Source organism: Silurus meridionalis, chromosome 8 (genome assembly GCF_014805685.1).
Source record: "Silurus meridionalis isolate SWU-2019-XX chromosome 8, ASM1480568v1, whole genome shotgun sequence".
Lineage (NCBI taxonomy): Eukaryota > Metazoa > Chordata > Actinopteri > Siluriformes > Siluridae > Silurus > Silurus meridionalis.
Genome location: NC_060891.1, coordinates 29,489,239 through 29,504,378, shown reverse-complemented (window position 1 = coordinate 29,504,378; position 15,140 = coordinate 29,489,239). Strand labels below are relative to the sequence as shown.

At 43.7% G+C, this 15,140-nt stretch overlaps 1 protein-coding gene across 2 annotated transcripts in view; it reads left to right on the top strand.

Annotated features, from left to right (window-relative positions):
• Positions 1-15,140, top strand: part of acss1 (acyl-CoA synthetase short chain family member 1) — a 47,354-nt gene that overhangs the window by 7,144 nt on the left and 25,070 nt on the right. The gene's annotated exons all lie outside the window — the stretch shown is intronic.

Below are 15,140 nucleotides of genomic sequence, written 5' to 3'. Positions count from 1 at the left end.
CTACTAATATATATATATATATATATATATATATATATATATATATATATATATATATATATATATATATAAATACACTTGCAATCAGAAATATGATTACCCATTAAAAGAGTAGTGGGTTCAGACCACAGCCCTGTGGGATGCCAGTGTTCAGAATGAGGGTTGAGGATACCTGGTTGCCCAACCTAACAGATTGAGGTCTGTTGGTGAGAAAGTCCATTTGCAAGTGTAGGTGCAGATACCCAGGTCACTGAGCTTAGTGATCAGTACAGTGGGGAGGACTGTATTGAATGCAGAGCTAAAGTCAATAAACAGCATCCTGATGTAGGTGTTGCTTTTATCCAGGTGGGTGAGGGCTGAATGAAGGGCTGTGGTAACTGCGTCCTCTGTTGACCTGTTCGGGCGATAGGCAAACTGGTGTGGGTCCACTGTAGGTGGTAGACCCGCAGTGAGGTGATTTCAGGACCAGTTTCTTAAAGCACTTCATAGCGATAGGGATGAGTGCAACTGGGCGAAAGTCATTCAGGCATTCGGCAGCTGAGTGCTTAGGCACAGGTATGATGGTTGTGGTCTTCAGGCATGTAGGAACCGTGGCTTGGACCAGTGACAGGTTGAAAATGATGGTGAAAACCTGTGGCAGTTGGCCAGCGCATGCTCTGTGAACATGTTCCGGTATGCTGTCCGGACCTGCTGCCTTGCGTGCATCCACTCTGCTAAACACTGAATAGATGTCCGTTCTTGAGAGTGAAAGTGGGCTGTAAGCAGTAGAAGATTCCGTGGTTGAGGTGAAATGTCCTATGCCTTGATCGAAACGAGCAAAAAAGTGATTGAGTTTGTCCGATTGGAAGTCACTGCTGGTTGGTTGAGCTGTAGGTTTGCAGTCTTTGATAATCTGGATCCCTTTCCACATGCATCTGGGGTCAGAGTTGTGGAAGTGCTCTTCTATGTTAAGTTTGAATGTGAGCTTGGCTCTCCTGATGCCTCTTTTCAGGTTGGCCCTGGCTCTGTTGTAGTCCATTACGTTGCCATATTTAAAGGCAGCATCTCTTGCTTTCAACGGGAGACTGACTTCAGAGTTCATCCATGGCTTTTGATTAGGAAAGCATTTCACGTGTTTGACGGTAGTGACATTGTCAATGCACGTGTTGATATCCAAAACAGATGATGTGTAAATGTCCATGTTCGTGTGAGAGTCCATTGTGGCCTGTGAGGCAAACATGTTCCAGTCAGTATCCTGAAACTTTTGCTGTAGAGAAGAAATGGCTCCCTCTGGCCAAACGTTTACTGTCCTCTTAGCTGGTTTCACCCGTTTGATTAGTGGTGTGTATTTGGGTAGCATGAACAAAGAGAGGTGATCAGACTGACCCAAGTGGGGAAGGGAATGGCCGTGTATGCCCCCAGGTATGTTTGTGTGTACCTGGTCCAGTGTTTTGTCCCCTCTGGTAGAGCAGGAGACATTATGGTGGAATTTAGGTAAAACAGATTTTAGGTTGAATTTTCCAAGGGAGTTCAAAGATCATTAAAAGCCCCTCTCTGTAGTTGTGGCCTATGTCTAATAATGCTTGTCGGCTGTATGAGATGTGTGCAAGTCTGTTCTGAGTGAATAAGCTTGCAGTTAGTGGAGAAATTACTACTGAATCGCAAAACCTGGAGAAATGCTGGGCCTCGAGTTGTGCACGCGCCACCATCTTGGTCGAATCGTACAGGTAGAGGTACAGATACAGATTCAGATACAAGCACATGTACAGATAAGATAACATATATCATTATTCGTCAGAAATTTCTGTTACAGCAGCAAAGAAAAATTAATGTGCATTTTAGTCTGATTTCCCTTAAAAGTTTATTTACACACAGTTCATCACTCCATCATGTTAAAGGAAGAATAGAGAGGTGATTGGGGTATTGAGAAATGACTGGGTGGATTGGGGGATGACTGGATGAATAGAGAGGGATATGTAAATTATTAGAGAGATGGTTAGCCTTTATTTGTCACACATACATTACAGCACAGTGAAATTTGTTCAGTAAGAAAAAGAAATGTGCAAATATATATATAAAAAAGAAACATAATACAGTGTATACACAACACAATTTATAAATACAAAAGGAGAAACAGATACCATGAATAGTTATGCTATCAGACATATTGCACGGTTTTAAATGATTGTTATTGCACTTGTCTGCTGAATTCTGGACAAACTGTAGCTTGTTTATTAATGATGCAGGACATCCACCCAGTAATGCATCCACCTAGTAATGCAATAGTCCAGTCTGGAGGTCATGGACGAACTTCTCTGCATCAGATATAGACAACATGTTTCTTGGCTTAGCAATATTTCTAAGATGAATGAAGGCTGTTTTTGTAACTTGCTTGATGTGATTTTTAAAAGACAAGTTGCTCTAAAATAACTCCCAGGTCTTTTACCATTGAACTAGTAGTTACAGAACATCCGTCTAAATGCAGGTTGAAATGCTGGAGCTTCTGTGTACTGGTTTTTGGGCCGATGAGCAAAATCTCCGTCTTATCAGAATTTAATAGTAGAAAGTTATGAGTCATCCAGTCTTTTAATTCTTTAACACACTCAGTTATCTGAGTTAATTGAGCGTATCGCCTGGTTTAGATGAGATATATAGCTGGGTATCATCAGCGTAACACTGGAAGCTAATCCCATGCCTTCTAATAATATTTCCTAAGGGAAGCATGAATATTGTAAAAAGCAGGGGTACTAGAACTGAACCTTGTGGCATGCCATACTTTACTAGCATTAACCTGAATAGCTCTTCATTTAAATCTACAAAATGGTAACGATCAGACAGGTAGGATTTAAACCAGCTTAACGCCTGTCCCTGAATGCAGATGTAATTCTGTAAGCGATCTAGGAGAAGATCATGATCTATAGTGTCGAATGCAGCACTAAGATCTAGTAAAACTAACAGCGAGATGAAGTCTGAAGCTAAAAACAGGACATTAGTGATTTTAACTAGAGCAGTTTTTGTGCTATGATGGAGCCTGAAACCTGACTGAAACTCTTCAAAGATATTGTTCTCTTGTAAGTAGGAACAGAACTGGGCAGCGACAATCTTTTTTAAAATCTTACACATAAATGGGAGATTTGAAATGGGTCTGTAATTCGATAGTGTGTTTGGATCCAGATTAGGTTTTTTAATGAGGGACTTAATAACCGCTAGCTTGAGGGGTTTAGGGACGTGACCTAAAGATAGTGAGGAGTTAATAATATTCAGAAGAGGCTCACCAGCTGTATAGAACACTTCCTTCAGTAGTTTTGTTGGAATGGGATCTAACTGACATGTTGCTTTGGTAATAACATTATACAGCGCTTCCTGTCCTGTACATGTAAAACAGTGTAGTTGTGGAGTTTTAGGTGAGATTGTGTCAGGAGATGCTGGCAGAGGTTGGACCGCCACAATTGTGTTTTGAATACTTTAAATTTTTTCAGTGAAGAAAATTCATAAAGTCCTCACTACTAAACTGTCATCAGACCATGTACTCACTGTGCAGGAGGCAGCTGGTTGCCTGCATACAAGGGGGTTTGTATACAGGTAGGAGATGAACAAGGTTGTGATCTGATCTTCCCAATGGGGGGCGGTGCTGCTGAAGTGTAAGCCTCCTTGGAGTCGGCATAAAATAAGTCCACTGTGTTTTATTGTCTCTAGCGTGGCATGAAACATACTGGTGAATGTGGGCAGAGTGGAGGATGGAGGGGCATAATTCAAATCTCCAGAGATAATGAGGTACAGGTACAGGATCAGGTACAGACACAGGTTCAGGTACAGATACAGGTTCAGCTACAGGTTCAGGTACAGGTACAGTAACATATACAGAAATAGGTTCTGGTACAGATACAGATACAGTTACATATACAGATATAGGTACAGGTACAGCTACAGCTAAATACAGGTACAGGAAAAAGTATGCAGGTTTAGACACAGGTACAGATACAGGTTTAGGTACAGATACAGGCAGTGGAATGGATCGTGGTAGTTGAGTGAGCAGGAGTGATAGCATTCAGGTCATTTTAAGATGGTGTGAGAAAATAAGATGTTCGGTGAATAACGGCTATCTGAGATTCACTGATTGGGAAATTTTGGAAGAAATGTTGCTCAAAAATGAATCAGTTATGTGGTTGTATAAGGGGAAAAGTGTTTTGTGTGTGTGTGTGTGTGTGTGTGTGTGTGTGTGTGTGTGCGCGTTTGTGTAGTGTTAATGCAGTTGTACAGTGATATCGTTATATTGTGCAAAGTTCAGTAAACAAATAAACAAATCTCAGGAGTGGCAGCTTGTCTTAATGTCTTAACCCCTAAGCTACCAACTTCTCATTTCAGATATACAGGAAGTACATCAGGCTGTGGCAGGAGAAAGTCAGCATGTGTGTGAAAGTGTACAAATATTTAAAGTGAACTTTTGGAAAAAGTGAAAGCCAGCACTACCAGCACTAGCGGCTAATTGGTCTTGAGGAGCTGATGCATTTTCCCACACCATTCCACAAAGCTTTTATTGGGTCCCTGTACTCCTTCCCTTGTCCATCCCATGTGCACCACAACCATCTCGAGTCAGCAGGAAATCTTTGAAGATAGCAGAGGTCTGACCCATTCTGAAGGTCTGCAGGGTGAAAAGGAAGGAGGTCAGCACCATCCCTTTGGTGCTCTATGGCGTCTCAGTGGACACTCAGACAGGCAGGTAACGATCTGTACACTGGGGTCTGTCCAACAGGTGATATGACCAGGATCATGGACATGACCACCTTCATGCTTGCCATCTTCTCTCAGCAGGAGAGCTTAAATGTTGTTGAAAGCACTTCAGAAATTAAGTTTTGAAAGTTTTTTACTGTGGTATTGTTGTAGTCCAGATGAGAATTAGACTTTTGCAAACTTCAGGGGATCCATAAAAGTGTTGACCTGAGGTCGATAATGGAGCAGTACCAGTCTCCCAGGACCTTCATGATGTAAGTGGCATCACCACAGAACAGATGTTGGTAAAAACTTAGATCCTGGTGAGGTCAGAGGAGACAGAGATAAGGAGAAGACAGGGATGAGGAGGAGATGGGTGAGAGAAAAAAAAAAAGGGTTAAGGAGGACGCGTGAGGAAGAGACGGGTGAGGTGGAGACAGGTGAGGAGAAGAAGACAGGAGTGAGGAGCAGATGGGTGAGGAGAAGAAGACGGGGGTGAGGAGAAGAGGACAGGGGTGAGGTGACGGTGAGGAGAAAAGACGGGTGAAGAGCAGATGGGTGAGGAGAAAAGACGGGGTTGAGGAGAAGAAGACAGGGGTGAGGAGGAGACAGGTGAGGAGAAGAAGACGGGGTAAGGAGCAGATAAGTGAGGAGAAGATGACGGGGTGACTAGAAGAAGACCGGGGTGAGGAGAAGAAGACAGGGGTGAGGAGCGGATGGGTGAGGAGAAGAAGACAGGGGTGAGAAGAAGAAGACGGGTAAAAAAGGAGACAGGTGAGGAGAAGAAGACGGGTGAGGAGGAGACAGGTGAGGAGAAAAAGACGGGGGCGAGGAGGAGACAGGTGAGGAGAAGAAGACAGTGGTGAGGAGGAGATGGGTGAGGAGAAGAAGATGGGTGAAGAGGAGACAGATGTGTTTAGAGTTGATTGCAGCAAAAAGATAAAGTTTGTTGGAGATCATTACCCACACTGGACTAAAATAATACATCATTTTATTTAAATTGGTTATAATGAGGTTTAGGGACAGAAGCACACACACACACACACACACACACACACACAGTGTTTAGATAATAAACAGTGTGATACTAAATGAAGGAACACACTACTTTTTTCCATCAAATCATTTTCAGCTCTTTCTTTACACTCTAAACACACACGCTGGTTACTGCTGAGAGCGAAGAGAACTGAGTGACTTTTTCACGTGTTCAGTGTGTGTATATATATATATATATATATACAGTACAGACCAAAAGTTTGGACACACCTTCTCATTCAAAGAGTTTTCTTTATATTTATGACTATGAAAATTGTAGATTCACACTGAAGGCATCAAAACTATGAATGAACACATGTGGAATTATATATGGAATTATATACATAACAAAAAAGTGTGAAACAACTGAAAAATGTGATATTCTAGGTTCTTCAAAGTAGCCACCTTTTGCTTTGATTACTGCTTTGCACACTCTTGGCATTCTCTTGAATGAAATGGTCTTCCAACAGTCTTGAAGGAGTTCCCCGAGAGATGCTTGGCACTTGTGCCCTTGTTTTGCCTTCACTCTGCAGTCCAGCTCACCCCGAAACCATCTCGATTGGGTTCAGGTCCGGTGACTGTGGAGGCCAGGTCATCTGGCGCAGCACCCCATCACTCTCCTTCTTGGTCAAATAGCCCTTGATGCCTTCAGTGTGACTCTACAATTTTCATAGTCATGAAAATAAAGAAAACTCTTTGAATGAGAAGGTGTGTCCAAACTTTTGGTCTGTACTGTATGTGTATATATATATATATGTGTGTGTGTGTGTGTGTGTGTGTGTGTGTGTGTGTGTGTGTGTGTGTGTGTGTGTGTGTGTGTTTTTTTTGACTACACAGCAGAACAGGAAAACGGGTCACGAGACTCTGAGTGAACATTTACACATGCACTGGTAGAACGGTGTGTATTACCATGGCAACGTGGCCTCTTTATCACAATTACAGCACCTTTACTGTTCAACCTATTAAATTTAATAAGTTATTTATTAAATACAACACACACACACACACACACACACACACATCCATACAGAAATACACACACGCTTATATATATATATATATATATATATATATATATATATATATATATATATATATATATATATATATATATATAAAATATAAGCTTCTGAGGCAGCATCTTCGGTGGCTGGTGAGACCAATACAGGAGTGACAGTCTCTGTGGCACAAAGTGCAGATGTAGTTTGTCGTAAGTGGATGTCCTTGTGCATGTGTCTTTTGACTAGTTCTCCTCTCATCTGCTTGCTTCAAGATCTTTTCCTCTCCTGTGTTTATCTGTGTCCTGAGCAGACAGCGCCAGCTACTGCGGTTAGCTGCAGTGTCCTCCCAGGTCTCTATATTGATGTCCAGGGCATTCATATCGCGCTTGCAGACATCATTATATCTCAACTGGGGGCGACCTTGGGGTCTTTTGCTGTATGCAAGTTCACCATAGAGAATGTCCTTTGGGATCCGCCCATCTTCCATACGGCGCACGTGACCAAGCCAGCGCAGTCTGCTTTGTCTGAGCAGCGTGTACATGGTGGGGAGGCTGGCACAGGGAGTTGGGCACTTTGTCGTTCCAGCTGATGCCAAGAATGCGACGGAGACAACGCATGTGGTAACTACAGTTTCTGCTCTTGTTTGGCATATATTGTCCAGGATTCACTTCCATACAGGAGGGTGCTGACTATGCAAGCTTTGTATACAGCCATCTTTGTTTGAGTGGTCAGCTTAGGGTTTTCCCAGACACGAGTGGTCAGCCGTCCTAGAGTTGTTGTGGCCTTGCTGATGCGTTTGTTGGTTTCGGTATCTAAGGACATGTTGTCGCTGATGTTGGAGCCCAGGTAGGTGAACTGGTGGATCTGTCCATCAGACACTGTAGATCTTGTTCAGTGTGAGAGCTGACTGCTGCGTCATCGGCAAAGAGCATGTCTCTAATGATGATCTCGCGCACCTTGGTTTTTGCTCTGAGTCTTGCCATGTTGTAGAGTCTGCCGTCTGATCGTGTATGCATATACACCCCTTCGGTGGAATTCCTAAAAGCATGTTTTAAAAGAAGGGAGAAGAAGATTCCGAAGAGGGTCGGAGCAAGGACACAACCTTGCTTCACGCCGCGTTTAATGTCAAATGATTCTGACGTGCTGCCATCTTACTGGATGGTTGCCTTCATGCCGTCATGAAAAGATCTAATCATGCTGTGAAGCTTTGGGGGGCATCCGATCTTCAGAAGGATGTTAAAGAGCCCATCCCGACTAACTAGGTCAAAGGCTTTGGTAAGGTCTATGAAGGCGCCATAGAGAGAGGGGCCTATGCTGTTCCCTACACTTCTCCTGAAGTTGGCGAAGGGAGAAGATCATGTCCACTGTACAACGTTCTGCTCAAAAGCCACATTTGGGACTCGGGTAGACACGTTCTGCCAGCTGTTGAAGGCGCACCAACAGCACTCTTGCTTACAGTTTGCCGACAATGCACAAGAGGGAGATGCCTCTATAGTTGTTGCAATTGCTCCTGTAACCTTTGTTTTTGTACAGGGTGACGATTTTAGCATCTCTCATGTTTTGTGGCACACCCCCTTCTCTCCAACACTGACAGAGGATGTTAAATAAAGGCTGCAAAACGGTGGACGTGCAGTGCCTGATCAGGTCTGGGGAGGATACCATCATTCCCTGGGGCTTTGCCGCAGGCTAAACTGTTATTGGCCTTACTGAGCTCTTCCAGTGTTGGTTCGGTGTCTAATTTCTCCATGATGGGCAGAGGATAGATGATGTCCAATGGTCTCTCTGGAGTAGAGCTCTGAATAGTATTTCACCCATCTCTCCATCTGCTTGTTTTTGTCAGTAATCACCTCTCTGCAGCTTGTTTTCAGGGGTGCACTTTCGCTCTGAGTTGGTCCAAGAGCTTTCTTGATGCCCTCATACATGCCCCTGGTGTTGCCTGTTGCTGCTGCCTTTTGAATGTCGTGACTGAGCTCCTGCCAGTACTCATTTGCACATCATCTTGCTGTCTGCTGTACTTTGCTCCTGGCTGATCTAAGTGCTTTAAAGTTTTTCCCATCTGGTGAGTGCTTATATTCAGCAAATTCAGCTAGGGAAAGTTCATTCCACCACCTCGGTGCCAGAACAGAGAAAAACCTTAAAATATATTTACCTCTCATTCTGAGAGAAGGTGGTACCAGTCAAACAGTGCTGGAGGATCTCAGACAGTGTGGGCAGTATGAGGTGTGATGAGGTCCCCGTTTTCGGCAGAGGATCGCATCGGTCGCTTAGTTGATGACGTATCACTCGGTCGCTCTCGTTGTTCAGTGCAGCAAAAACGTAACTTTTTTTAGCTTTATATTTTTATTTCACTAGAAATCTTGAAAAATGTCTCCCAAGAAAATCAGTGACGGTGCTGTAAAAAAGAAAGTAAATAGAATTACAATGGAAACCAAGAAGGTTACGAGCGTGGTGCACGTCTCACACTCGCAATCAACCACTACCACATGGGTAAGTGTTAAATTATGTTCACATTGCGGTAATTTGCGGTGTAATTGTTTGTTAAAATAGGCTACAAATACTTTTTAAGTGCAGAAATAAGTGATCGAATGAGGTTTCGGAACAGATTAAATCGCTTTTACATTCAATCCTATGGGGATAATTAGTTCGAATGTACGAGCAAATGGACCTACGAGCAATTTTCAAGAACGAATTATGCTCATCCAACAGGGTTTTAGGGTACAACATTACTGCAGAATTATTGCAACATTACTACAACATTATTACATTATTACAACATTTTTACAAAATTAAAACATTATTAGATTATTACAAAATTACTAAAACATTACTACAAATCCAGCCATTAGTGTTACACAGGTCAGGTGACTCCCAGTGTTTCAACCCCAGATAAATGAGGAGAGTTTTGTTATGAAGGAAATCCAGCGTAAAACGTTTCAAAACAAACATGCGGATCACGAATCAGAATTTCATCCCGGATCGGTCGAGGCCCGGGTTACCAAAAACCACCACAGGTATCGTTAACCAACAGGGTACCAGTGGAAATTGTGCTACTGTTGGCTGAAGGAGGAGAAGGAGAGGAGGGAAAAGTACAGTTAGAGTGTAGTGGAGGTGAAGAGAGTTTCTGATAGGGTGATGAACGTGAAGCTGGAAGTTGAAGGGGTGATGATAAATGTCATCAGTGTTGATGCTCCACAAGTGGTTTGTGGATGAAGGAGAAGGAAAAATTCTGGAGTGAGTTAGATGAAGTGGTAGAAGGTGGACCTAGGAATGAAAGATTGGTGATTGGGGCAGACTTTAATGGGCATGTAGGTGAAGGGAACAGAGGTGATGAGGAGGTGATGGTAGGTGTGGTCTTAAGGAGAGGAATGTGGAAGTGTAGATGGTGGTAGATTTTGCTAAAAGGAAGGAAATGACAGTGGTGAACACTTATTTTAAGAAGAAGAAGGATCATATGATGACGTATAAGAGTGGAGGAAGGTGCACACAGGTGGACTATGTTCTATGTAGGAGATGCAACCTAAAGGAGATTAGAGACTGTTAGGGGTTGGCGGGGGACAGTGTAGCTAGACAGCATCGGATGGTGGTCTGTAGGATGGTGTTAGAGGTGAAGAAGAAGAGGAGGAGAGTGAGGACTGAAAGAAGAATAAGATGGTGGAAACGGAAGGCGGAAGACTGTAGTGTGAGGTTCAGGGAAGAGGCCAGACAGGAGCTCGGTGGTGGTGAAGAGGTGCTGGATGATTGAGGAACGACTGCAGAAGTGATAAGGAAGACAGATAGAAAGGTACTTGGTGTGACATCTGGAAATAGAAAGGAAGACAAAAAGACGTGGTGGAACGAGGAAATGCAGGAGAGCAGAAAGAGAAAGAGGTTGGAGAAACAGAATTGGGATTGACATAGTGATGAGAAACGTAGGCAGGAGTACAAGGAGATGCAGCAGCAGGTAAAGAAGGATGTGGTGAAAGACAAGGAAAAGGCATATGAGGAGCTGTAGGAGAAGTTGGACACTAAGGAAAGAGAAAAGGATTTGTACCGATTGGCCAGGCAGAGGAACCGACCTGGGAAGGATGTGCTGCAAGTTAGAGCAATAAAGGATGGAGATGGAATTGTGTTGACTAGTGAGGAGAGTGTGTTGAGAAGATTTTGAGCAGCAGGATTCTGGAAGGGGAGAGGATGCTTGAGGAATGGAGAAGGAGTGTGCTGGTACCGATCTTTAATAATAAGGGAGATGTGCAGACCTGCAGTAACTACAAGGGAATTAAGTTGATCAGTCACACCATGGAGTTATGGGAAAGACTAGTGGAAGCCAGGCTGAGATTAGATGTGACCATCTGTGAGCAGCAGTATGGTTTCATGCCGAAGAAGAGCACCACAGACGCATTATTTGCTTTGAGAATGTTGATGGAGAAGTATAGAGAAGGTCAGAAGGAGTTGCATTGTGTGTTTGTGTATTTAGAGAAAGTGTACGACAGGGTGGAGAGAGGAGTTGTGGTATTTTATGAGGAAGTCTGGTGTGTCAGAGAAGTATGTGAGGGTGGTGCAGGACAGGTATGAGGACAGCGTGACAGCAGTGAAGTGTGCAGTAGGAACCATAGACTGGTTCAAGGTGGAGGTTGGGCTGCATCAAGGTTTGGCTCTGAGGACAGGTTGAGGGACAAGGTCAGTCAGAAGTCTCTGTAGACTATGATGTTTGTGAATAATATTGTGATTTGTGGTGAGAGTAGGGAGCAGGTAGAGAAGATCCTGGAGAGGTGGAGGTACACGCTGGAGAGAAGGGGAATAAAAGTCAGTAGGAGTAAGACAGAGTACATGTGTGTGAATGGTAGGGAGGGCAGTGGAGGGGTGCGGTTGCAGGGAGAAGAGGTGGAGAAGGTGGAGGAGTTCAGGTACCTGGGGTCAACAGTGCAAAGTAATGAAGAGTGTGTTAGAGAAGTGAAGAAAAGAGTGCAGGCAGGGTGGAGTGGGTGGAGAAGAGTGATAGCAGGAGTGATTTGTGATAGAAGAGTATCTGTGACAGTGAAAGGGAAAGTTTAAAGGACTGTGGTGAGACCTGAGATGTTGTATGGTTTAGAGACAGTGGCATTGAGTAAAAGACAGGAGGTGGAGCTGGAGGTAGCAGAGCTGAAGATGTTGAGGTTTTCGTTGGGAGTGATGACGATGGACAGGATTAGAAATTAGTTTATTAGAGGGACAGGGCATGTAGGACGTTTTGGAGACAAGGTGAGGGGGGTGAGATTGATATGGTTTGGACATGTGCAGAGGAGGGACATGGGGTATATCAGTAGGAGAATGCTGAGGATGGAGCCACCAGGAAGGAGGAAAAGAGGAAGGCCAAGGAGGAAGTTTATGGATGTGGTGAGAGAAGACATGCAGGTAGATGGTGTGAAAGAGGCAGATGTGGAGGACAGAGGGGTATGGAGACGGATGATCCGCTGTGGAGACCCCTAATGGGAGAAGTCAAAAGAAGAAGAAGACCACAACATTATTACAATATTATTACAACATTTATATGTTACCATAACTTTATTACAATATTAATACAAGATTATTACGTTTCATGACCAAACAATCATAAACATGGACAGTATCCAGGGATAAGTGACTAAAAATGCAAACTTACTGAGTTCATAAGATCATTTCTAACATCTCCATTCCTCAGCTGCACACAGAATGTTGGGGATTAGTCATATGCTTAGCTGTGGGTGGGGTCAGAGGTCACCCGTTGATTCCCACTTGAATGTGTTCATTGCTGAGCAGAGAATTGATTCTGTATTAATTACACTGTTCCTGTCAGCTTTTATCTCTACCAGCAGCGGGTTTTTCACATATCATCTAGACATCACACCCAGTGGAGCTTTATACATCTAGCATGTGGACATGAGGACATCTGCAGGATGAGCTTTAATTGCTGATTACCTGCTACCCCTACCATCATCTTTTCCTGGAGTAGAAGAACATCTCAGATTTTATACAGCCTTTTATTGTGGGCTTTCAGCAGTTTTAATCAGCTTTTTGTTCAATTTTACTGAGACTCAGTTCATTACTTTGATAAGGGATGATGGACGGGGGAGACAAAGTAGACACTCACATGGAGTCCACACTAAACATGTCAAAGTTATAGGATTGTTAAAACATTCATCTCTAATCCACTGCTCATGTGTCTCTGTATCTCTGCTTCCCCATGTATCTCATGTGTGACTGTGTCTATCTGTCTTCAAGTTTCCATGTCTTTGTATCTCTGTGTCTCTGGTGTTTTTCTGTCTCTGTCCCACACACACACACACACACACACACACATAAACACACACACACACACATACATGCTGAGAAACGCTTCTGTTCTGGAGCTATGATTGGTGTTTCAGTGTTTTCACGCTCGAGACTGGAAAGAGTTGGTCTTGTTCCAGAATCAGATCATTATGAAGAATGAGGTCAGATTAAATTAAGGAAAATTTAAAATGACACGACTTTCTTGATTTGTCTCACACTGAGGGATGCTAACACGTGGTGAATTAGCATGCAATGAATTAGCCTGAGGTGACTTTGGCTCAGGAAGGTCATGAGGTAAATTCCTGGAATCCTGGAAGCTGCCACTGTGTTAACCTTCACCTGCTCAGGGTGAAAGTGAGGTGATTGTACGTTGAAGATCTTCTGCCACCTGCTGAAATTGGAAATGTTTCTAGTTTTCTTCTTCATCTTTTTATGGCTGCTCCCATGAGGGGTCACCACAGTCCTATAAACTTTCCCTTTCACTCTCACAGATACATTTCTATCACACATCACTCCTGCTATCACTCTACCCACTCCACCCTGCCTGCTCTCTTTTCTTCACTTCTCCAACACACTCTCCATTACTTTGCACTGTTGACCCCAGGTACCTGAACTCCACCTTCTCCACCTCTTCTCCCTACAACCGCACCCCTCCACTGCCCTCTCTCTCATTCATACACATGTACACTGTCTTACTCCTACTGACTTTCATTCCCCTTCTCTCCAGCGTGTACCTCCACCTCTCCAGGCTCTTCTCCACCTGCTCCCTACTCTCACCACAAATAACATCATCTGCAAACATCATATCACTTCCTCCTTTCTAATCCTATCCACTTCCTGCTTCACCATCGCTACACCATCCAACCTTCTCTCTCTCTCCTTTTCCTCATTCATCAGCTGCTCAAAATATTCCTCTATCTTCTCAACACACTCTCCTCACTAGTCAACACATTTCCATCTTCATCCTTTATTGCTCTAACTTGCAGCACATCCTTCCCAGCTCGGTTCCTCTGCCTGGCCAATCGGTACAAATCCTTTTCTCCTTCCTTAGTGTCCAACTTCTCATACAGCTCCTCATATGCCTTTTCCTTGTCTTTCACCATGTCCCTATTTACCTGCTGCTGCATCTCCTTGTTCTCCTGCCTACTTTTCTCATCATTCTGTCGATCCCAATTCTGTTTCTCCAACCTCTTTGTCCTTCTGATTTCCTGCACTTCCGCATTCCACCACCACGTCTCTTTGTCTTCTTTTCTATTTCCAGATGTCACACCAAGAACCTTTCTAGCTGCCTCCCTGATCACGTCTGCAGTAGTTCCTCAATCATCCAGCACCTCTTCACCACCACCAAGCTCCTGTCTGACCTCTTCCCTGATCCTTACACTACAGTCTTCCGCCTTCAGTTTCCACCATCTTATTCTTCTTTCAGTCCTCACACTCCTCCTCTTCTTCACCTCAAAGACCATCCGATGCTGTCTAGCTACACTGTCCCCCGCCAACACCATACAGTCTTCAATCTCCTTCAGGTTGCATCTCCTACATAGAACATAATCCACCTGTGTGCACCTTTCTCCACTCTTATACGTCACCCTATGATCCTCCTTCTTCTTAAAATACGTGTTCACCACTGCCCACCATCCGCCCTTTCACATTCCTCTCCTTAAGACCATACCTACCATCACCTTCTCATCACCTTTGTTCCCTTCACCTACATGCCCATTAATGTCTGCCCCAGTCACCAATCTTACATTCCTAGGTTCACCTTTCACCACTTCATCTAACTCACTCCAGAACTTTTTCTTCTTCTTCATCTTACAACTCACTTGTGGAGCAGAAGCACTGATGACATTTATCATCACGCCTTCAACTTTCAGCTTCACGATCATTACCCTATCAGAAACTCTCTTCACCTCCACTACACTCTTAAGCCCTATTCGGATGGGACTAGTTTTACAGGGGGTCGTTAGAGAAATTTCTGTTTCACAGATGTACTTTGTGATTTTAATCCCGTCCGAATCTGCCATGTCTGTCGTTCTCTCACACAACCTCTGTAAAAAATCCAGAGCAAATTACCTACTGTTTTTCAGCAAACTTGGCGGTCCTCTGGGAAATCTAATCCCGTCTGAATGCGAATGTCTGTGATTGCCGGAA